Raw genomic sequence first — 24,937 nt, 5'->3', positions numbered from 1 at the left:
ATTCAGAGAATTTCAATACTACAACATGAAGAACAGCATATTGAATCTTAGTCCATGAAACGTTAAAGAGGAAAAAGTTAGGTTTTTACAGTCATTGTCTTTGCAGTTTCCATCTTTGAAGTCTTCTGGCACTAGATGAGGAGCATGTAAGACATGCTCCAGGACATACTCACCAGAAAGTCCAGTCAGACAGTCCATGTAAGACATGCTCCTGGACTGCCTGGTGAGTATGTCCATAAGTCTACTGTCAAATGGGAGAAATTGCACGTGCTCTGGGATCTCCAACACTTATGACATGGAATCACAATAAAAGCAGCTGTTTTATAAGTATCAAGTGATAATCATAAGTGCTGATGTCTGCAAGACTTAAGACCATGCTGAACTGCCCACATGAAAAACTCCTGACAGATGGAGCCATGTTGGGACAGTCCCACAGGTGACCCTGGACTGTGTTAACAGGCATTTGGAGGAGCCCCTGTCCGTGGTACTTCCCCAGCCCCTGCCCCAGCCCTCAGACTCACAGTACTGCACCTGCTTACAGCACTTACCAGCAACAATGGCACATTCAAGGTGCATGCAGCCTGAGAAATGAATAGTTTGCCAAATGCATAGATACAATGGATTTGTCAGCCCAAACTATCTTACTCAATTGTCATTTCAGAAATGATTTTCTGCCTAATTCTGGGTGGCAGAAAAAGAACAAGCAAAAGGAAACAAAAAGCAAACAAAACCAGGCAATCTCTGAATATTTCATCCTCTATAATTTATCTGAAAACAATTCTTGACTCTAGAAAATATGTCTGCAGTGACCATTAGGAATTTGTCATATTTCTTTCTATGAAAGTCTCTCTGGAAAGAAAGAAACACTTTTCAAATTTGTTGTGCCATATACACAAGTTTTTAGTTTTATTTTTTTTATGATCTATGAGGGATGATGGTTAGGCAGCTCCCAATTCATTAAAAAAGAGATGGGATGTGTCTCAAGATTTATATACAGTTTCAAAGAAGAGCAAAAATCTTAAATAGGTTTGGACAGTTTGCTCTCACGTTCAGCATCTTCAAATTCCTATTTTTCATTGACCAAGGTTACTTGAACTTTTCCATCATAGAGCTTATATGCAATACATCCATAAATTAGTTTTTATTAGAGAAAAACTGCCTCATTTCACATGTTTTACGTGGTAATCATCCTGTCCATTGGAACCTAAGAAAAATATTAAAGCCTTCTCCACGTCCCTTTGGAAAGCAAAGCAATCAAATCAGGAAAAACAGTGACAACACAGCCTAGCATAGAGATTTGTATGTAAAGCTTAAAACTCCAGAGCAAGCCATCTAAGGATAGTATGGTTTCAGCTCAAACAGATTTCCCTCTTTCACCCTTTGCTCTAGCCAGAACCCTGTCTCTAACTGAAATCAGTCACAACAACTCATTTCAGGTCTCTTGTTCAACAAAAAATGTTCTTCAAAATTCATTTATGGATCAATCAAGAGTGTAGAAAGGAGAGAACAAGCATATCCTGAGCTCATTAGCATTCTCCTGCTGGGACCTACTTCTCATTTACCAGCTGTGTCACAGTAGACAGGAATGCCATACCTTTGCAGGTGCACTGCTATTAAACTTTGAGAAGACTCTTGGTACCAGAGAAGATCTTTCAGACCTACAGTGACCTGGCTCCAATGTGAATCTCAGTTAGTTCCCTTGAGCTTGGCAGATAATATGCTGAAGCTGAAAAAAAAGCAACAAAAAATTCTTGAGCTTGTGCTCTAGAGTGCTAGGCTGACAGTGTAAAAAATAGGTAATGCAGCCCAAAACAAACTTTCTGCTTCAGTTTGCCTACTTCTGGTACCTAAGTTGTTTAAAGTCTAAGCTGCAGACATACTGGAACAGACTGCACCTGAACAGTCTGGTTGTGAAAATGAATGATTGGAAAAGCTATGGTTGCTGCAAGTCTTTAAACTTTCCAGAATTCCAGCATTCATGAGAGAGAGAACAGGGAAATTTTATTTTATTTTTAAACAGGGTACTATCCAACTAAAATTATCAGTAGCTCAGAGTGTGAAAGATGCGGATGGGAGGTAGGAAACCATACACATAAAAAATGCAAAAAATAATAGAAAATATACAGCCTGCTCAGCACTTCTAGAAAGGGGTGCAAATCAAACATTTAGTAAAATCAAACATTTTGTACCTTTTAGGAAGCACTTCAGCCCTAAAAGATTATTTCACTGCAACATTTTTTCATTTTAGAGACAAGTAACTAAAGAGGAGCTGAAACTAACAAGGTAACAGGTAAGTATCCTAGTAAGCAGGTACCCAGCACACTAGAACCACATGATATGACAATCATATTTTTGGCACGCTGTGTGATGATGCAGAACTCAGAGATTCTCTGACAGTTGTTTAAGGGATCAATCACTGCAAAAACTGAGAAAATTATTGCATAAACATGGCAAATGTGATTCCTAGAGGAGTTTCTTTGAAAACCCTTCTAGTTTCCTTTGAAAACTTTTACCCAATCAGAATACAGAAAGAAAAAAAGAGATCACTTTCCACACGCAACTCTCCCTTCCAGTCCCCCCGAAAAACAAGAACAAAAAACCCTGTACATTTTCCTAAATTCATTCTGATAAACTACACTTTCTGCATGCAAACTTTGAAGTCATAGCCCCATTTGTGACAAAACTACCAAAAAACATCTGGTTAAGTATGGAGCTAAGGTTTCCAGAATAAAGAAAATAGACAGTTATCAATTAGCTAAGAGGATATATTACTACTCCTTTAAATAAGATTCTTATATTTATCGTGAATTTGAGGTCTCCCCCCCCCCCCAAAAAAAAAAAAACACACACATTATGACTTCTCCAATTACTGTAGTATGATCTAAAAACTTTAGTCACTCTCCAGTGTAGCAATCATCCAAAATAGGGACATCATCTCCTACTATTTCAGGATGACAGGCTGCTCTCAGGGAAGATAATAGCACTTCAACCATCTTCTGAAAGGAGGTAGGGGAAACCAGGAAATAGTATAACAGAAAATGAAAGAGCAGACAAATATATAAAGAGGACAGAAAACACTGAGCAAGAGCAGTGGAATATATAAAGGACTACACAGCAAATATACTTAAAAAACACCCTGAAATTCAGGTGAATTTACACTACAAATGAGACTGCTGACTGGTTAACAGAACAAGAAGGTGATTAATATCAGCAGCTGCCTTCCATGAGGAGTAACAGAACACCACAGAACCCTCTAAGAAAGAATAAAATATGCGGAGTTTCCTGTAAGCATCAAACAAAAACAAGCATTTTTGAAAGAAACTTCTACAATAGTTACACATTAAAAGATAGCCATATAAAAGATTACCTTAAAAGGCAGACAAAATTAAGGTTTTTATGAGAAACCAGGGGACAGAAGAGCATAAAGGAAGAGGTCCTATCAATTTTTCCAAACCAGAACTGCTGGGTAGTCTGAAACTTTAGTTCTACCAAATAACACAAGGAGAAAACAATATAAATGGACTGCAAGAATGCACTGCACAAATCCATTACAAATGGAAGGTAAGATGACTGAAAATACTACTGGGAAATAACTACTCTTGCAAAGGTGCAGAGGTTTGAAAAGCTGTACATCCCATGTCTGCAGTTTCCATTTCCATATATAAAGGAATCATATTTTGTTTGTGTGAAAGTGCAAAAAAAATCAGCTCATACTTTACCTTCAAAATTGTTTAGCCATACCCAGGAAATATGTCTAGACATAGCCACAGTTAAATTATACAAAGAAAGTATTTGAAAAAAATCAAATGATTTGAAATGATATAAATGAAATGATAATAAAGTTCTAAGTGTCTGAAAACTAGTCACACTGAATTAATCCTGTATCAAATCATTCTGAATAACTTAGAAGAGATATCCTACTGACTACACTTTATACTTTGCACCCCACAGAATGCTGAAGCACTTTTGAAAATGACTATGGGGAAACAATATTTTTAAAGTTAGTGGTTGTAGCAGAAGACAGCTGCCAGCTCTCAAAAACCCTCTATAGGTACAGAAGAGAGAAGGTTCATCTAACACAAAAGAAAACCATTCCCCTCACTGTAAAGGGCTCTTTTTACACATTGAAGAGAACTATATTTCTAATGCAATAAGTTATACCTGAGTGCTAGCAAATAAGAAAAAAATCTTACATAATGTCTCACTAGTAAAGAATATGCTGCTTTGGAAAAAAAAAAAGAAAAAAGAAAAAGTGGGGTTATACAAAAGCATTTCTCCTGGGTCTACAGGAATATTTTTTTTTTTTCCTGAGCAGTATCTGTTTCAAAGGAAATAAATGAAAAAAAGGGTTGCCTCTCCTAAAAGAGAGGATATAAAGACCCTAAACCTATGCAGGTAATTGCCAAATACTGCACAAGTACGGTATACAAGCAAGTAAACCTTTCTTGTATCTGGATAAAGACTCTAGTACTGATAGAGACAGATACTCAGTGATAGTGAGTGGGGCAAAACCCAATAAACTGAAACATTACCCGAATTCGTTATAGCATGCCAGATTTCAATAAGCAAATGTAGGGTTAACATTTCACAGGATCCAGAGTAGATGTAACGTTAAACTCAAGGAATATTTGCTCATTGGAAACAAATGCAAGAGACTGTTGTGAAAACTATTTGTGTAAATTTAAAAAGGCAACACTATGTCTCATCTGAGAAGGATCCCAAATTCATAAACACGTCTAACTGGAGATATATTTTCATATGAATGAACTTTAAAGGAGAAGAAATAATGCATCTGTCACAGAAGTTCAGCTGGCTAGTTTTATATGAGCCAGAATACACTTCCATAAATTTGCAAAGTTGGAATCAGGACTGTTGCCCAATGGAAGCATTTAATTTTAAGTCCACATAAAATTTCTTCTTCTTTAGTGTACCAGAACAAATACAGTAGTTTTTAACCTTCTGCTTGGGCTTTCTTACAAATCCATATGAAAGGGTGTCCAGTAAAATGCAAGGCTGTGTTTCATTGTGTAACATGGAAGTCAAACTTCAGACTCTGCTTCACTCAATATAGATTAACTCTATTTCTTGACTTCTTTCTAGAAGTTGAAGAGTCCTCAAGAAGCCATTCACTCTGAAAAGGCAGAGCTCAAAAAGATATTCAGATGGACATATTCGGTTGGGTTAATGCTATCTTACTGCAACAGCATGTCTACTAACAGGAGTCTTGCATAGCCTTACATTCAACAGATGTAAGAATGCAAGCTCTTTAAGATCAAATGTATGAGAACGGAAATAGAATTACATCATGTGTGCTCCTGAAGAACGAGGGGGCATATGGGAACAACAAAACCCAGAAGTCCCAGAAGTGACATAATTGAAAACTTGCTTACCAATAGGCCTACTAAGTCCTAAAACTAGAGCTACTGATGGACATCATCTTACTGCTTACAGATGTAAAGTCAGTAACAAGCTGATGGAATCGGATTGCAAGTCGTGTGTCTTACAGCATGTCTTAAAGACCTGTCCGTACATATGGTCCTCTGCTTAATTTAATTCTATGCAAGTAAATCTATCTCCTCATGACAGACAATACAAACAAGAAAAAAGTCTAATAACTCCACAACAGAAGTTCTCAAACCGGCAGTGCTAGGTTTACCCAAAGCCTATTTATGAAAACCTCTCCATTAGACATGGTGACTTTTACAACACAGATGGAAGCCTACTTCAGTAGTTTTATTAAGTCTTTACCCCAATAAGGAACTGCAACTGCTTTCCAAGCAAGACAAAAAAACAACTTTGTTTTAACCTCACTAGTTAGCCTCAGTAACATCTGATAGGTTAATTTTTGCTAAGAAGTAAAAATAAAAAACAGCATAAGAGAAGAACAAGGATTTTCTGCATTTGCTAATAAAAATAACCAAAAAAATCCTTCATACGCAGTTGAATTTGACCACAGACAGATAAAGGGGGAAAGAAGAAATCAAAAAAGTTAAAAGCATAAAAAGAATTAGGGGCTAAAATCTCATAGTTCACTCAAGACTGAGAACAGTGTTCATAAAGAGCCTCAATAAAAACTGTATTTGTTAACATTCCTTTAAGATGAGACAGAAAGCATTCCAGAATTCATTCTGAAATAAAATAGGAGTATGAGATAAACCTAGTTTAGGAACTGGATTAAGAAGTCTAGAGAACACAGGCCCTCAAGCTAGACACACATGCTCACATTCTCTCTCTCATGCCACACTCTTTTGTGTGTTTCTACAGAAAAGAGGAAAATCCTGGGAAAGGTTTTTCTGATTCAAATACTTGATCTCTTATCTTATGACAGAATAAGATGGAGAGCAGTCCTCAGAAAGAAATAAATTACACTTTAGATCTGTAGAAACATTTCCATGGTCTACTTGAGACAGGGAATGGGATAAAAACATATTTGCTGCCTTCCCCGCCCCCCCAAAGAACTTCAAAAGAAATCTACGTAGACACTATCTAGCATTATTTTGACCAAAGCTCCTTGCAGACACAGGTCTCCCAACAAAAATAACATTCAGGCAATCAAGGGAGAAAGACCTAACTCTGCAAAGGATTATCATGAAGATAGCTCTAGAGCAATTGAAGTCCTTGCTCAGGAACTTTGTATTTTGTCTGAATATTTATCATTTGCTAGGTATAGGTAGCATTTACTTCTGAACTTCAGGGATGACTTTGTCATGTGAACAACATTCCTTTGTGTAAATTTTTGCATGAAGTCAGGTTATAAAACTACTTTTCTAGTGATGCTGAGAATCTCAGCTTTCCATGTTTGCCATCAAAATGTTAAGTTTCAGAAATAAAGATACAAATACAATTTTAAACGATAAAAAACTCCTCATATACCTGTATGGGATATATTTGTGGATCTAACTTCATTTTAAGAAAAAGTCTGTTTGCATGCTTATAAATACAGAATAATATATTCTTACTACTGTTTACATATATTAACAGTACTTGTGAATTTATGGAAATGTTTGGTTATTTGTTTCACTGTTGGCCTGACACAAAGCATGGCACATGCCACATGTTTTCTGTTGGCTTTTGCTCCATTTTTTAAATCTTATGCTTCAATGTCTTTGCCACAAGGAAATACTACTACAAGTAGCGAAACCACAGTGAATTTGTACTGATACAAATAAAGATGCTTATAACACAGAAGCCACACACAGGCTAGAAAATAAGTGGTGGACAAACTGGCTCCTAATTTCTTCCGCATTGGTGCCACTTCTCCTCAGCCCATTGATGAACTGTTAAGGAGAGTCACAGGGCGTTCCCAGCTGTGGTTGTCTACAAGTTGGCTACTTAAAAAATAAGGTGTGGTAACCTCCAGCACCAGTTGAGACTACACCACAAGACTTTCTCAGTGCTTAGCGAACTTTAAAAGTTCCTATTCCTTTCACGTCTTTCCTTATGCTTAACACAAATTAAATGTCAACTGCTGTTTTTTTTCCTTCTACAAAGAATTGCTATGCTGGGTTAGTAGTAGCACATGGGAGGATCAGCATCCATCTTTGTCTTTGCTTTTCTACACTTTTTTTTCATCACTTTTCACTATTTGAAATCATCTAGTACTCATTTCAATGATTACTTCCCACAATTAAGCCTGCAAAGACAATCAGGTAAATCAAAGCTGATTATTTATAATTCACTGACTTTATCCTCTCAATCCTTATATACAGTTTGTGAGGAAAAAAATAGCTCAAATGCCTCTGAAAAATATTCCCAACTGGCTAACAACCTCTCCGTTTCAAAAATAAAAGTGATAGTAAGCAAGCATGGTCTTAGTATCATCTTTGACAAAAAAACTGTGGTTAAGATCTTTCAAAGAAGATGCTTCAATCTTGGACGCCCAAAAAGTTCTTTCACATATGGGATCCAAAACCAGAGCAGATAACTTTGGACAACTGGGGAACTTCAAGGACAGGAAAAAAAGACTGTTGCAGAATGTGTTAAGAGAGAAGAAAACAAAACAGGTGAACAGCTCTCTTTAGTAATGCCCATGCTACAGAAAAGAATAACTTCCCTTTCAAATAGAGGTCTGCTGATACCAGAACGTGCTACTCCAGTATCTTCTCTCTAGCATGCTCCCTGGAGATGAAAGAAAGGTCCCTTGCTCCAGACAATTTCTTCAGTGGCACCTGCTAATCTTGCTCTGCTGATTAACTGGGATAAAGTCAGGTGTCTGCACTCCTCTCAAAATATTCATCATATTCTCCCACATGCTCCCCCCCCCCCCCCAAAAAATACACCATACAGCAGGCAAACAAAGAAAACTAAGATTTATTTTTTACTTAACTGAAACCTTGAAGCCTACATGACCAAGAACCTCTTCAAACACCCAACAACAAAAAAAATTACTATCCACAAAGCAATTCCACCTTAGTGAGACACACAATTAAAAGTATTACTTGAAACTTCCCTCCAGGTATTTACAAGCAAGGAAAGCTGAAAAAAGATGCAAGATTTTTTTTTAATTACTTCTTTTCCCCAAGAACTTGCTGACCTGATTTCTGCCATGGATTACAGCACATTTGTTCACAAAACGTGATACAGTTCAGTAACAAACTCCTACATGATTTCCTCAACACAGAATGTCACACCTGAGTAGAAGAGTATTATGCTTCAGTCCGAAAAAGATTTAATCTATACCTAAGAGAAGTAATCTATTACCTTACTAATAATAGGAAAAAGTAAAGACATGCATACACTTCTGCACTTACTTCACTGAAGGAAAGAGACATATGTAGCTCTGTGGTCATGACGTGATCTTAAAACATTGTAGGAAGGAGGGGGGACAGGGAACTGTGAAGTCAGTCTGATTTATTTATTTTGATAGATTACCAGTGTAGAAGTTATACTTCTGGTTAACATACATCAAAATCATTTGTCACTGGTAATTATACTTGTAGAAGGACTTAAGCAGTAGTCGGTCAGGCAAATGGATAATCATCTTGAATATCAAGGTAAACTAACATTTTACCCACCTTGAACCTTAAAATCTGGTTTAGCATAACTTCCTTTTATCTTAAATTTTACAAACCTAGCAGAAGACTAGAAATTGTAATAATCTCTCCCTTAAAAACAAATGAGAAAAATCAATATTGCTACACACTACAGTTTGCAAAGGAATACTATTAGAAATATCTTATAAGCTACAGTTAAAATGAATCCTTATCAACTGAAAGGGGTGACCTGATATACTGCAATTGAGGGATACAAGTTTTTCAGAAGAGACAGGCAGTGAAGGAGGAGCAGGGGAGTTCCCCTGTATGTTATGAAACATACATATATAAAACAGATGCAGAGCAATTTTTTGCATGGCCAAATAGTGAGAGAACAAGTGGGAACGGTCTTAAACTAAATGAGGTAAGATTTAGATTAGAGGTTAGGAAGCAATTCTTCACTCAGAGGGTGGTGAGGCACTGGACCAGAGAAGCTGTGGGTGCCCCATCCTTGGAAGTGTTCAAGGCCAGGCTGGATGGGGCTTTGGGCAACCTGGTCTGGTGGGAGGTGTCCCTGCCCATGGCAGGGGGGTAGAACTGGGTGGGCTTTAAGGTCCCTTCAACCCAAACCATTCTGTGATTCGATGATCCAGCATCAAGAAGACATTCTACCTGATCCTGAATACCCAAACTCATCTCAGCTGTAATGCTAGATGTACACATACTACTTTAAAATGTCAACTAGCCAACACTCTTGCATTAAAAAAAGGGGGAAAAGAGAGGAACTAAAGGGGTTAAAATATTGAAGCAGGTTAACTAAGTATTTGAGTCTTTTCTGTCATGCTGTCATCTACCCCTCCACCCACCTGTCTCCTTACTCCCATGTTCTGTCTCCAAATAGAATGTTCAAATGTAGTTGTAAAGAGCATCAAGCTCTTTCTTGCTATATTCATTTATATTGCCAGAACCTAGCATCTGCTTTTCTTAATTCTGAAGCATTAATGACTATCTGCAAGTATCTTGTAAGCCTACATTGGTAAACTGTAATCACAAATGCCTACAAACTTTGAAAAACCATTGACCAACAGATATCAAATAAAGTGCACTCTCCAAACACAGAACCTTTATTCCAACAGGAACTTTCAGTAAAAAATGATGTGTGAACAGCAGACACTGATGTTCACACAAGCATACTGCATACAACCCAGCAGGCGGGTTTTTTTTTTTTTTTTTTTGGATTATGCCCTGGAGGTGCTGGCACAATGGAATTTCAATACCATAATTGCTTATTTCTGTGTGCCAGCCTCTGAAATAACAGGTAAAAAGAAAAAATACACGTATAACAAACATTCTCTCTTTTAAATTACTGGAATCACTAAATAAAATGCTTTTATTTCTCTGGTTCAAACGATGTAATTTATAACCATGTCACAAATAGAGAAGAAGCACAAAAGAAGGGAAAATGCAGAAATAACATAACGTTCCCAAGGTTCAGTTTACAAGGACCTCACACAAAGATTTTTTTTTTTGCAACTCTTACTAGAAACAGTATTATTTGCTAAAAATGCGGTAGCTGCCAAAAGCTATGATCCATCTAAAGCAAACATGTTTAAGATGGAAATAGAGTGTTAATGCTGAAGAAAGACAGAATTGAGTATACAAGTTTTCTTTTAAAAGTGTTGAAGCAACTGCAGTACAGTGTTAAGTTTGGTTTTTCAGCTTTCTGAGAAAAAGTTGATCACATTTGCAGATAAACACCTAAATTACCGTAAAGTACATTAAGACAATAACAGAAGTAATCAAATTTCAAACTTTCTAATTAAACCTCTTTTTCCTGCAGAAGGTTATTGGGAATTCAACACTAGCTTTGGTTCACATGATAGAACAATGGGAAAATTTTCCGAATGGTTGAACGCTAACCCTGACAAGTGTGGAGAGCCAACTACAATACATTATATGGTAGCATAACCTGCCACCCACGTTGCTGAGAGAACAGCTTTCAAACACATGCACCGAGCTGTAAAACCACAAAATCCCTTATTACACATTGTCCCTTACTTAAGGTGAAATACACTATCCCCCTTTTTACAAATCTTGGTGCTTTTTTTAAACCTTCATCTCTAAAGTTTATTTAGCAGCTAACTAGACTGTTTTTCAGATTTTTTCTCCCAAATGCCATCTTTCCTGTTTTGTTTTCTAACCAAAGTAATCTTTTTATAGTACACAGCAAAACCTGTTATGTCTTCCACTGTTGCTTTTTTTTTTTTTTAACAATTCTACTTCCACCTGTGTGACACTATCCAACTTTTAAAGGAAATATTGGATATATGACTAATTCATTTGTGAATATTTGTTACAAGAGTGAAATGTTTTTTTTTTTATAAAGAGATACATGACTCATCACTGGTAAAGTAAAATAACAGTTCTAGCATCCTTTCAATTGGAAAGTCAGATATTCTGTTATTTACTGTGATTCTTTTCCATTGTTACGCAATTTGAATATATTCAAAAAGATAAACTGCCACAGTATGAGTGGTTATAGACACTGGCATTTATGTAAGTCAGCTATTACTGTAGAATGACAAACATACTCCACCCTCATTACAACATGCTGTGGTTACTAGCCAAACATCTTTGCCTTTTCTGAAAAGGGTACATTATAATAAAAGCAGACCAGCAAAACAAATAATACAAGGGGACTCGAGATATGGTAAAAGTAACAACAATTGTTGGAAAACAATTCTGAATAGAGAAAGTGAACTACTTAATGATTTTAGGAATGCATATAATCTCATGCTACGAAAGAGATCGCTGAAAAATGTTGATATATAAAACTTTCTTAGTTAATGATGCCTCCCCCCCATCCCCCCGCATGTCTGCTGCTTGAATCATTACATTCCAAGATAGTTAGAGGATATACACAGTTTCTTCAAGGGTTTTCATTGCAACTTTGCTGGCAATGGGAATTTTATTTGCAAGTGTTTCTATTCTACTGACAAGGTCAATTAGTCCAACGAACTATTGGTTGTTCTGTCTGATAGCTCAGTCTATTTATTCAAGCAAGCACTTTTATAACCCACAATTGAATGCAGACAGTTACCCTTGTAAACACAACTGTCCACAGGGATTTTCACTACATTTTGGGCATGTAAAAGAAAAACATGCTTTTCTCCCCTCAGCCTGATAGCACAAGTTTGATTACAGCTTGAATTTCAAGGAATGAAGGGGGGCTACTGTTTTAAATATATATGATCTATTGTACGTAAATATACACATTTGGACTAATTCCTAGGAACTAAAGAACACAGACACTTAATTCATCTCCCTAGAAGCTCCTAAAATTTGGTAATGCAGTCAAAGAGACAGATCAGCCTCTCTGCTCTATCCAAGCATTAAAAAGGAAAAAAAAAAGTAAAGTAGTGGTTTAAAAGAAAGAAAGAGATGCTATATGTAGCATGAAGGGTTAAAGGCTACATAAAATGCTTTCACAAAAGCCACCAGCACAACAGAAGGTCTAAGGGGTGTGTGTGTGTGTGGAGGGGACGAGGGAAATGGAGGGAAATCAGCTGCAGAAGGAGCCAGTAAAAAAAAAAAAAAATGAACATTCCACAGTTCTAGCTAGAATTTCTGTAGGTCAGCAGTGTGGCCATGCTGCCAGCTAAGTGTGTGAAGATGAAGAGTAATAGACCTTAGTCTCATAGACCTTTTATTATTATATTCTCATACGGAATTTGTTTCTTGCAAAGTAGAGATTCTTCATTTGTACTAACTAGGCACAGTAAAGAGGATAGTCCATTAGTAGTAAATGGTTCTTCGTTATTCAGGTTTTCCCTGAACAAATCCTTCATGGGTATCAAGAAGAGGCTAACTATCATGGAAAACTGGCAATCTTTCATGGCTCTGTTCTACCAGTTTGGATGTTATACAGTTCACTACAAAAGTTGAACAGCCTACTGAAACTATCTGGGAACTCCAGAGAACAGGAGACAATCCCCAGAATGATCAATAACAAAATATGTATTCCATAAAGCAATAACCTTGATGAATAACAGAGAATTATACACAGTATATTAAACCTCTAACATCTATTTCATCCATGTTAAAGCATCACTGAAAACAAATAGTTTTTCAGAAAAACATTACCGAAAAAAGTTGAGTCAATATAACAAAGGCCTTACTGAAACTGATGAACAAGTGAGAAGAGGTTTTAAGGCCTGAAAGGGGGAGTGCTCTATTTTGCTTTAACAGAAGGAACTTTATACATGAGTGTGTATGGAACTTTACCTTGGGTTCTTCTAGGCAGACGTAAATTATACCAGTGCAAACCAATTCTAGACAGAACTAATTGATGTAAACAAAACTACCAAGCCTTCTCAAGTAATCTGATCTTAATGAACATCACAATTACAAGTTTCAGTCAGGTACAAACTGAGTATCAAATCAGTTTCTGTGAAAAAGCATATAAATTCACGTGAAAACATAAGTATTAGCAAATCTTCAGCCTGCTACTTTGCAGTATAAGTGGGAGAACAGTTTTAACTAGGAAGTCTCTTTAGGAAGTCTGATTTAACATGCTTCATTGCTATGTGAGCAAGGGGTTGAAGATCAGGATACAGAGTCAAGACACTGTACTACAGTTGCATCTACGCTTACCTGTTGGGATCAACATTCACACTGGATTCTGCACACTGCACAACATTGCACACTGGAATCTTGTCTTATACCTCAGCTCCCTCTTACAGTTAGTCCTCAAACATCACCCAGACAATAAAGGCACAATTTGATGGGGACTTTGACTTGGGATATTGGTTCAACAGCATAGAGTATCTGCACAGACTACAAACAAACCACCGCTCCTTCAAAATGACTAATACTATTCACTATTACCATTCTATGATAGTATTATCATGTTACTTCAAAAGCATTGAAGGAATCTAAACTTGCGGTTTTCTATACTATCCTATACTTGCTATCAAGCCACAATTTTATCACTTTTTTTTTTTTAATTCAGATAACTGTAAAAATACTAATTTAGAAAGATCAGTTATCTAACTCTCATTTTAACCAACAGCAAATACTGGACACTATCTGCAAACTGTTCCCATCTGCCAGAGGTAGGACTACAATTTGTTTATAGTATTATGACTAGGATACACTGGAGAACACTTGCATCAAGTCTAAGAAAAATTCCCCCATTGTATTAAAGGATGGTTTGCATGCATTGATGATGCACATTTGTCAACTGGAGTTTTAAGCTATCCATACCAGAAAAATCATTCCAAAATTTGAACATCTAAACAACAAGCTTTAAGAATTCCCTTCAAATCCTCCTACTTGAACTTCATGAACCAAAAAGAGATGTAACAATTTAATCAGTCACTACAAACTAGGTATCAGTCATTTACACTCTGCTGTGTAATGTCAATTTGATTAGTAAGTTATCTTGCCTTTTCTCACTGCAGTGGAGAGAGAGAAATTCTTTCACTTTTACATGAAAAATCACATGCATTTTCTAATTCCTTTTCTATGATGGAACTTAGATCGACTAATCACGACAAAGGTTATAATCCCAGGAGATGCTTTCAAATTCCTAGGCTTTATATATTTGAGCTCCCTTAAGGAAAGCTCTGTACTTCATCAAATTCCTGCCTTCCATAGAGCTTGTCCTGGTTCCAGTTAGGACAGAGTTAAGTAGCTCATAGTAGCTGGTAGGGTGCTATGTTTTGGATTAGGATGAGAAGAGCGCTGATAACATGCTGATGTTTTAATTGTTGCAGAGCAGTGTTTACACCAGGCCAAGGACTTTTCGGCTTCTCGCTCTGTCCTGCCAGCGAGCAGGCTGGGGGTGCAGCAGGAGCTGGGAGGGGACAGACCCAGGACAGCTGACCCAAACTGGCCAAAGGGGTATTCCATACCATCTGACGTCATGCTAAACAATATATAGGGGTGGCTGGCCGGGGTGGGGGGGCCGGCTGCTCGGGAATAGGCTGGGCATCGGTCAGCGGGTGGTGAGCAATTGCATTGTGCATCACTTGTTTTCTTACACATTATTATTGTTAATACTATTACCATTATCACTATTATTATTATTATTGTTATTATTATTTTCCTGTCTTAATAAACTGTCTTTATCTCAACTCACAGGCTTCACTTTCCCGTTTCTCTCCCCCCATCCCAGAGAGGGAGGGGGGAGGGTGAGCGAACGGCTGTGTGGTGTTTAGCTGCCAGCCGGGTTAAACCACAACAGTCTTTTTGGCGCCCAACGTGGGGCCCGAAGGGTTGAGATATCGACAAATCTGACCAGAGTGTGTTAAACTAAAATTGGTATAAGTATTGGACCTGCTTAATAGTTGCTAGTCACGATGTTGATTGCCTTAATCTCCAGTCTGCTGTACCTGTATTCCAAATTGAGTTTTATGGTGCGTTACTTTCTGTATGTGCTCCCTGTTGCACTGTTTATCCTTTCCGGGCCCTGGTTTAAGATTGTTATGGTACTGTGCGGTGTAACAATGGCTTATGAAATGATGAAATATCTGGTCACGACTTTAACCTGGTATTTGTACTCAGCACTGACGTCGACTCTATACTTTGGAACCCATATCTCGGAAACTATTAGCAATTACACCTATTGCCTGTTTTCGTTAGGGAGCCAATCTGTGAAGGGGACAGGGGAAGACATGTTTCCCTACCTGTTCACTCTCCCTTTCTCCTTCACCACCACCCTCTTATCCCCCGAGTTAGTTACGGTGGTTCTCCGAGATGTTGAATATCCTTGGGATACTCAGACCAGCCTGCTCTTGTTGTTATGTCTCCTGAATGCGCTTCAGATTTTGTGGAGGGTTAAACAACTACTTAGGAATCTCATCCGGAGATCTGTCTTGAGGCGGGATAGTTGCGAGTGGCAGGGAGTGTGGGAGGATATGGGCAGGTTTCTAGAGCAGTGGTCACCTCCAGTGTTTTGGACATTCACCCCTGAACAACTGCAAAATCCTAAAAAGCTGGCAGAATGCTTGAAAAAAAGGTGTCATGACTCTGGCAGTTCCAAAGTGACACAAATCACTGTAGCGTGCTGGGGTCTGGCTTGTGCCTATCGAGCTGCAATTGATGTTATTAGCAACCTAGCTCCAGCTCCTGCAGCCGCTCCAGCTCCAGCTCCTGCAGCCACTCCAGCTGCAGCTCCTGCAGCCGCTCCAGCTCCAGCTCCTGCAGCTACTCCAGCTCCAGCTCCTGCAGCCGCTCCAGCTCCTGCAGCCGCTCCAGTTCCAGCTCCTGCAGCTACTCCAGCTGCAGCTCCTGCAGCCGCTCCAGTTCCAGCTCCTGCAGCTACTCCAGCTGCAGCTCCTGCAGCCGCTCCAGTTCCAGCTCCTGCAGCCACTCCAGCTGCAGCTCCTGCAGCCGCTCCAGTTCCAGCTCCTGCAGCTACTCCAGCTCCAGCTCCTGCAGCCGCTCCAGCTCCTGCAGCCGCTCCAGTTCCAGCTCCTGCAGCTACTCCAGCTCCAGCTCCTGCAGCCGCTCCAGCTCCAGCTCCAGCTCCTGCAGCCGCTCCAGTTCCAGCTCCTGCAGCTACTCCAGCTCCAGCTCCTGCAGCCGCTCCAGCTCCTGCAGCCGCTCCAGTTCCAGCTCCTGCAGCTACCCCAGCTCCAGCTCCTGCAGCCGTTCCAGTTCCAGCTCCTGCAGCCGCTCCAGCTCCTGCAGCCGCTCCAGCTCCAGCTCCTGCAGCTACTCCAGCTCCAGCTCCTGCAGCCACTCCAGCTCCCGCAGCTGCTCCAGCTCCAGCTCCTGCAGCCGTTCCGGCTCCTGCAGCCGCTCCAGCTCCAGCTCCTGCAGCCGCTCCAGCTCCAGCCCCTGCAGCCGCTCCAGCTCCTGCAGCTGCCCCAGCTCCTGCAGCTGCCCCAGCTCGTGCAGCTGCTCCCACTCCTGTGGCTGGGTCAGAGAAACGAGCTGTAGCAGTGCAAGTTGACCCCGCAGAGGGTATCCCAACCCCTGTGGCAGACCCTGTGTCTGGGTCAGAGAAACGAGCTGTAGCAGTGCAAGTTGACCCCGCAGAGGGTATTCCAACCCCTGTGGCAGACCCTGTGGCTGGGTCAGAGAAACGAGCTGTAGCAGTGCAAGTTGCCCCTGTAGACAAGGTGAAAAAATGGTATAGAGGCTCAGGTCGTTTAAAACGCAGACAGTCTTCTGCTAAGTCTGGGCGAAGTGAAGACGAGGCTGGGCCATCAAAGGTGCAGGAGACTGAAGATGAGGATGAGGATGGCGAAAAATCAACAGTAACTACCCGGACTCCATACCAGCCATCAAAGGTGCAGGAGACTGAAGATGAGGATGAGGATGTCGGAAAATCAACAGTAATTACCCGGACTCTATACCAGCGTGAGCTACGAGATGTGCGAAAAGATTTTGGTCGCTGTATAGGCGAGCAGCTTGTCACCTGGCTGCTCCGGTGCTGGGACACGGGAGCCAATTATGTGGAATTGGAGGGCAAGGAAGCCAGGCGGCTGGGATCCCTTGCTAGGGACGCATGCATTGACAAAGCAATTGGAGATGGAGCACAATCTCGCAGCCTCTGGAGGCGTCTCCTGTCAGCTGTGAAGGAAAGGTATCTCTTCAAGGAAGAACTTGTATGTTTACCAAGCAAATGGACCACCATGGAGAAGGGAATTCAGTACCTGAGGGAATTGGCCGTACGGGAAGTAATTTATAAGGACCTAGATGACGCACAAACATCCACAGATCCAGATGCAGTCCAGTGTACACCACCCATGTGGCGGAAGTTTGTACGGAGTGCCCCATCATCATATGCCAACTCATTGGCAATACTAACCTGGAAAACGGAGGAGAATCCCACAGTGAATGAAGTGACTAAAATACTCCGGCAGTACGAAGGAAATCTCTCCTCTTCCCTAAAGGCCTGTGTCTCAGCTGTGGAGAAACTCTCTGAAGAGGTCCACCAACTTAAAGAGAATTTATCTTCCCCTCCACCTGAACGAACCAGTGTCCACCAGCTAAAAGAGAATGCTTTAGAGAAACTTTCTGAAAAGATCCACCAACTTGAAGAAAGATTATCTTCCCCTTCACCTGAACGAACCAGTGTCCACCAGCTAAAAGAGAATGCTTTGGAGAAACTTTCTGAAAAGATCCACCAACTTGAAGAAAGATTATCTTCCCCTTCACCTGAACGAACCAGTGTCCACCAGCTAAAAGAGAATGCTTTGGAGAAACTTTCTGAAAAGATCCACCAACTTGAAGAAAGATTATCTTCCCCTTCACCTGAACGAACTAGTGTTCACCAGCTAAAAGAGAATACCTTGGAGAAACTTTCTGAAGAGATCCACCAACTTAAAGAGAGTTTATTTTCCTCCCCACCTGTACAAACCAGTGTCTCAGCTATTAGGGGTAAACGTTCATCTATGCAAGGAAGACAATATGGTGGGCACACACACCGCGCCACCCTGTGGTTTTACCTACGTGACCATGGAGAGGACATGAGAAAATGGGATGGAAAATCTACTGCGACCCTAGAGGCACGGGTACGTGAATTGCAAAGGAAAACAATTGGGAAAAAGGAGTTCTCTGAAAGGTTTGCTGCTCCAACTTCCAGCAGGCAGTCCTTTAAACACAGAAATGAAGATTCTGACCAGGACTAGAGGGGCCCTGCCTCCAGCCAGGGGGAGGAAAGGGACAATCGAGTTTATTGGACTGTGTGGATTCGATGGCCTGGCACGTCAGACGCACAGAAGTATAAGGCTTTGGTAGACACCGGTGCACAATGTACTCTAATGCCATCAAGCTATAAAGGGCCAGAGCCCATCTGTATTTATGGTGTGACGGGGGGATCCCAGCAGTTAACTGTATTGGAGGCTGAAGTGAGTCTAACCGGTAATGAGTGGCAAAAGCACCGTATTGTGACTGGCCCAGATGCTCCGTGCATCCTTGGCATAGACTATCTTAGAAGAGGATATTTCAAGGACCCAAAAGGGTTCCGCTGGGCTTTTGGCATAGCTGCTTTGGAGACAGAGGACATTAAACAGTTGTCTACCTTGCCTGGTCTCTCAGAGGACCCTTCTGTTGTGGGGTTGCTGAGGGTTGAAGAACAGCAAGTGCCGATCGCTACCACAACTGTGCACCGGCGGCAATATCGCACCAACCGAGACTCCCTGAGTCCCATCCATAAGCTAATTCGTCAACTGGAGAGCCAAGGAGTGATCAGCAAGACTCATTCACCTTTTAATAGTCCCATATGGCCAGTGCGAAAGTCTAATGGTGAGTGGAGACTAACAGTGGACTATCGTGGCCTGAACGAAGTCACGCCACCACTGAGTGCTGCAGTGCCGGACATGCTAGAACTCCAGTATGAACTGGAATCAAAGGCAGCCAAGTGGTATGCCACAATTGATATCGCTAATGCATTTTTCTCCATCCCTCTAGCAGCACAGTGCAGGCCACAGTTTGCTTTCACTTGGAGGGGAGTCCAATATACTTGGAATCGGCTGCCCCAGGGGTGGAAACACAGCCCTACCATTTGCCATGGACTGATCCAGTCTGCGCTGGAGCAGGGGGAAGCTCCTGAACACCTGCAGTACATCGATGACATCATTGTGTGGGGTGACACTGCAGAAGAAGTTTTCGAGAAAGGGAAGAAAATAGTCCAAATCCTTCTGAAGGCCGGTTTTGCCATAAAACAGAATAAAGTTAAAGGACCTGCACGAGAGATCCAGTTTTTAGGAATAAAATGGCAAGATGGACGCCGTCAAATCCCAATGGATGTGATCAACAAAATAACAGCTATGTCTCCACCAACTAGCAAAAAAGAAACACAAACTTTCCTAGGTGTCGTGGGGTTTTGGAGAATGCATATTCCAAATTACAGTCTGATTGTAAACCCGCTCTACCAAGTAACCCGTAAGAAGAATGCTTTTGAATGGGGCCCTGAGCAACGACAAGCCTTTGAACAAATTAAGCAGGAAATAGTTCATGCAGTAGCCCTCGGGCCAGTCCGAACAGGACCAGATGTAAAGAATGTGCTCTACACCGCAGCCGGAGAGAATGGTCCCACCTGGAGCCTCTGGCAGAAAGAACCTGGGGAAACTCGAGGTCGACCCCTGGGGTTTTGGAGTCGGGGATACAGAGGATCTGAAGCCCGCTATACTCCAACTGAAAAGGAGATATTGGCAGCATATGAAGGAGTTCGATCTGCTTCGGAAGTGGTCGGTACTGAAGCGCAGCTCCTCCTGGCACCCCGACTGCCGGTACTAGGCTGGATGTTCAAAGGAAGGGTCCCCTCTACGCATCATGCAACTGATGCTACATGGAGCAAGTGGGTTGCACTGATTACTCAGCGGGCTCGAATAGGAAACCCCAGTCGCCCAGGAATCTTGGAGGTGATTATGGACTGGCCAGAAGGCAAATACTTTGGGATATCACCAGAGGAGGAGGTGGTTCGTGCTGAAGAAGCCCCCCTGTACAACAAGCTACCGGAAAATGAGAAGAAATATGCCTTGTTCACTGACGGGTCCTGTCGTATTGTGGGAAAGCATCGGAGATGGAAAGCTGCTGTATGGAGTCCTACACGACGAGTTGCAGAAGCTGCTGAGGGAGAAGGTGAATCGAGTCAGTTTGCAGAAGTAAAAGCCATTCAGCTGGCTTTAGATATTGCTGAACGAGAAAAGTGGCCAGTTCTCTATCTCTATACTGATTCATGGATGGTAGCAAATGCCCTGTGGGGGTGGTTACAGCAATGGAAGCAGAACAACTGGCAGCGCAGGGGCAAGCCCATCTGGGCTGCGGCATTGTGGCAAGATATTGCTGCCCGGGTAGAGAACCTGGTTGTAAAGGTACGCCATGTAGATGCTCATGTGCCCAAGAATCGGGCTACTGAAGAACACCAAAACAACCAGCAGGTGGATCAGGCTGCTAAGATTGAAGTGGCTCAGGTGGACCTGGACTGGCAACATAAAGGTGAATTATTTATAGCCCGATGGGCCCATGACACCTCAGGCCATCAAGGTAGAGATGCAACCTACAGATGGGCTCGTGATCGAGGGGTGGACCTGACCATGGACACTATAGCACAGGTTATTCATGACTGTGAAACATGTGCTGCAATCAAGCAAGCCAAACGGTCAAAACCTCTTTGGTATGGAGGACGATGGCTGAAATATAAATATGGAGAGGCCTGGCAGATTGATTACATCACACTCCCTCAAACCCGCAACGGCAAGCGCCACGTACTTACAATGGTGGAAGCAACCACCGGATGGCTGGAAACATATCCTGTGCCCCATGCCACCGCCCGGAACACTATCCTGGGCCTTGAAAAGCAAGTCTTATGGCGACATGGCACCCCAGAGAGAATTGAGTCAGACAACGGGACTCATTTCCGAAACAACCTTATAGACACTTGGGCCAAAGAACATGGTATTGAGTGGGTGTACCACATCCCCTATCATGCACCAGCCTCTGGAAAAGTTGAACGATACAATGGACTGTTGAAGACTACACTGAAAGCAATGGGTGCTGGGACATTCAAAAATTGGGATACACATTTGGCAAAGGCCACCTGGTTAGTCAATACCAGGGGATCTGCCAACCGAGCTGGACCTGCCCAATCAAACCTGTTACGCACTGTAGAAGGGGATAAAGTTCCTGTAGTGCACGTAAGAAACATGCTGGGTAAAACAGTCTGGGCTACTCCTGCCTCAGGAAAAGGCAAACCCATTCGTGGAATTGCTTTTGCTCAGGGACCTGGATGCACTTGGTGGGTAATGCAAAAGAATGGGGAGGTCCGGTGTGTACCTCAAGGGGATTTGATACTGGGTGAGAATAGCCCATGAGTTGAATTGTAGTATGTTAATTATTATATAATAATGTATGTCATCACTACCATGATTGCTATATATCATAGATGAAAATGGTGATTAATTAGAATGTATTGGACAGAGTGTAACCTGAGCATGACATAAATGGTATGGAATAAGGGGTGGATATCTGTCCTGGTTCCAGTTAGGACAGAGTTAAGTAGCTCATAGTAGCTGGTAGGGTGCTATGTTTTGGATTAGGATGAGAAGAGCGCTGATAACATGCTGATGTTTTAATTGTTGCAGAGCAGTGTTTACACCAGGCCAAGGACTTTTCGGCTTCTCGCTCTGTCCTGCCAGCGAGCAGGCTGGGGGTGCAGCAGGAGCTGGGAGGGGACAGACCCAGGACAGCTGACCCAAACTGGCCAAAGGGGTATTCCATACCATCTGACGTCATGCTAAACAATATATAGGGGTGGCTGGCCGGGGTGGGGGGGCCGGCTGCTCGGGAATAGGCTGGGCATCGGTCAGCGGGTGGTGAGCAATTGCATTGTGCATCACTTGTTTTCTTACACATTATTATTGTTAATACTATTACCATTATCACTATTATTATTATTATTGTTATTATTATTTTCCTGTCTTAATAAACTGTCTTTATCTCAACTCACAGGCTTCACTTTCCCGTTTCTCTCCCCCCATCCCAGAGAGGGAGGGGGGAGGGTGAGCGAACGGCTGTGTGGTGTTTAGCTGCCAGCCGGGTTAAACCACAACAGAGCTGTTGCCACTTTCTTTGGCATGGCTTTTCCTCTACTTCAGTAGGTAAAGTCAGACTGACAGTACTAAAAATACCGGGCCTCTTTAACGTACCCTTTCCTGATTGAGTCCCTCTGTAGGCAGGAAAAGGTCCCTTCATAAAGATTCATTTTTGAACACTGGTATACAAAACAAGAAAAACACATATTTCTATATGCAACATACACCACAGCATAATAGCCAATGTTTAGGGTTTTTTGTTTGTTTTTGAAATTCTAGAATCCATCAGAAGTGATGTTTCTTTTAAAGTACCATTTTAAAGCAAGGAAAGAAAAATATTGAATGATTTTATGCTGTGGGGCCAAGAAGGTCTCCATTCTTCAGAGATGATAGAACTAATGTGGATCTCACTGTACACACAATTCATATCCACAAAATATTTTTTTAATAACTGCATTTCTCACAATTGCATGGGAAGCTCTGTTCCAATATATTACCATTCCAGGACATAAAGAGCAAAACAACTGCCATCCTTTCTATAACTTCCAAAGTTTGAAGCGTATACTAGTTGATGTCCAAAAGCATAAGAACTATGAGTGGTTCATATCATCTCCACAGGCAATGACATCTGCAGGGAACGGTGATGTTAAGTTATTAAACTAGCCTTTCTCCTGCAAAGAAGGATTCACGCAAACATCCCAGACTGGCAAAACATCCTCTCTTGGAAGGTAGGCACAAGGAGTACCAGCTGCATCAGCGGGAATAGGCCTCTTTCCTGAACTTGACCCCCTCCCCTTGGCAACAATCACAAGGCTTAATAAACAGCAAATACCAATAGATCATTCTACTCCCCTGCTTTGAAAACTTCCAGTACTGGTAAACTGCAGGTGTTAGCAGCAGATACTGTCTGCATCCTGGTGAAGTAAATCCATGCCCAATTAGCAAAACAGCTAGATAATCAAAATGAACAATCTGGTGTGATGACTTCATCTACTGACCCAGCCTCCTAGAAACAGACAAGAAAGACTACATTTGAAATTCTATGAAAGTAAAACTTAGTCTTTTCTTAGCATCAGGTGTAGTTTTCTGAAAGCTGAGTATTTTTAAGCGAAATTTTGAACTCAAGGAATAATTGGGGGTTGGCACTGCATCTTTTCTTACATGGGAAAAAAGAATATGGAGGAAGGGTTTCTAGTCAAAGTACTTGAAACTTAGTGAGGAATCTAAATAAAAAGCAATTATCAGCTCTATATTCCATCTTCAGAGAAAAGTTATTTAAAATGCACATTAGAGATGTCTGACCAGAAACTCAGAAACAGTACACTTCCTTAATTCATTAGTTTGCAGCACTACTACGACAAGTTCACATCTTCTTGTTTCTCAGTATCTATATTTATTTACATCACATACAAAGAACAGGCTAAGATTGGAACAGGTGAATTTCATAAATTCCAAACTTCATCTAGAGGAGTCCAACCTCCTCACTACAATCAGTGGACACTGCAGAGTAACAAGATTACAGTAAGGGTCCAAATTTCCTTAACTATCTTTGAGAAAGCTTCCCAGCTTGGGCATTCTCCTGGTTGACAATTCCTTGCTCTAGCACAGAATGTCTGAAATCAGTAAAGAAGCGCCCCTGTCCGTGGTGCTTGGCCAAAATACCACGGCACCAGGGATATGGCTGTGCTTGCTATGGGTGGGGAGCAGCCAGTTACAAAACACGAATCAAAACCAAAAGGGTCAGAAAAAAAGCTGAAAACAATATAAACAGCTATTCAAAAAGAGACAGCTATACTGTCTGACAAAAAGCAGAAGACCCACATTGTTGCCAGCAAGGATATTGCAAAGTCATCTCCAGAACTGAGTCTTGATGAAAAGGTTAACTGTGCTTTTGTTCCAGGAAAAAAAAGGGGACAACAGAGTTAAAGCAACATTTAATACTTGGTATCACTGTTTGATACAAAGTCTGCTAGGTAGGACTGCCAGTGACAAAATATCTTCGTCCCACATAAGGCTATCCATCACTGCCCAGTGACAGATCACTGGATACCTGTAACAGTTCTTAACCACAGCAGTTACCCTGTTCTAGCAGCATTGCTTCTGCCTGGATGGTTTCCAGAACAGGCAAATAGCAAGAAAGGATCTCGCTTACTGAGTTTCACAAAGTCAGGACCTTACCCTGTGTGCAGACTTGTCCTACTGCATAAACAAAGCACATCCATGGTCTGCTACTCTTCTTCACAGCAGGATTTCTGATGATTCCCTTTCAAACCCAAAGATTACTATGTCTTATCCAGCATGTGGCTTATTACTGTCCTTATATAATTTGAAGAACAGTACATGTAGCAATGCCATGCACTAGCAAAGGTATGGGCCTATCACAAATCTTGCTGTTTTCTCTGAACTACACAAACT

The 24,937-nt window shown here is 41.3% G+C and overlaps 1 protein-coding gene across 6 annotated transcripts in view; it reads right to left on the bottom strand.

Moving 5' to 3' along the window:
* Nucleotides 1–24,937, bottom strand: part of ANAPC10 (anaphase promoting complex subunit 10) — a 155,066-nt gene that overhangs the window by 118,577 nt on the left and 11,552 nt on the right. Inside the window, exon 5 of one of the 6 annotated variants that reach the window (XR_013949870.1) lies at nucleotides 1,595–1,726. The exons of the other annotated variants lie outside the window; for them this stretch is intronic. The gene's annotated coding sequence lies outside the window, so the exon portion shown is untranslated. The remainder of the gene's footprint in view (nucleotides 1–1,594; nucleotides 1,727–24,937) is intronic. 6 annotated transcript variants of the gene reach the window in all.

This window comes from Anser brachyrhynchus (assembly GCF_964034855.1).
Source record: "Anser brachyrhynchus genome assembly, chromosome: 4".
Taxonomy (NCBI): Eukaryota; Metazoa; Chordata; class Aves; order Anseriformes; family Anatidae; genus Anser; species Anser brachyrhynchus.
Note: the sequence above shows the minus strand (reverse complement) of the source record. Positions and strands in the feature narration are given on the sequence as shown.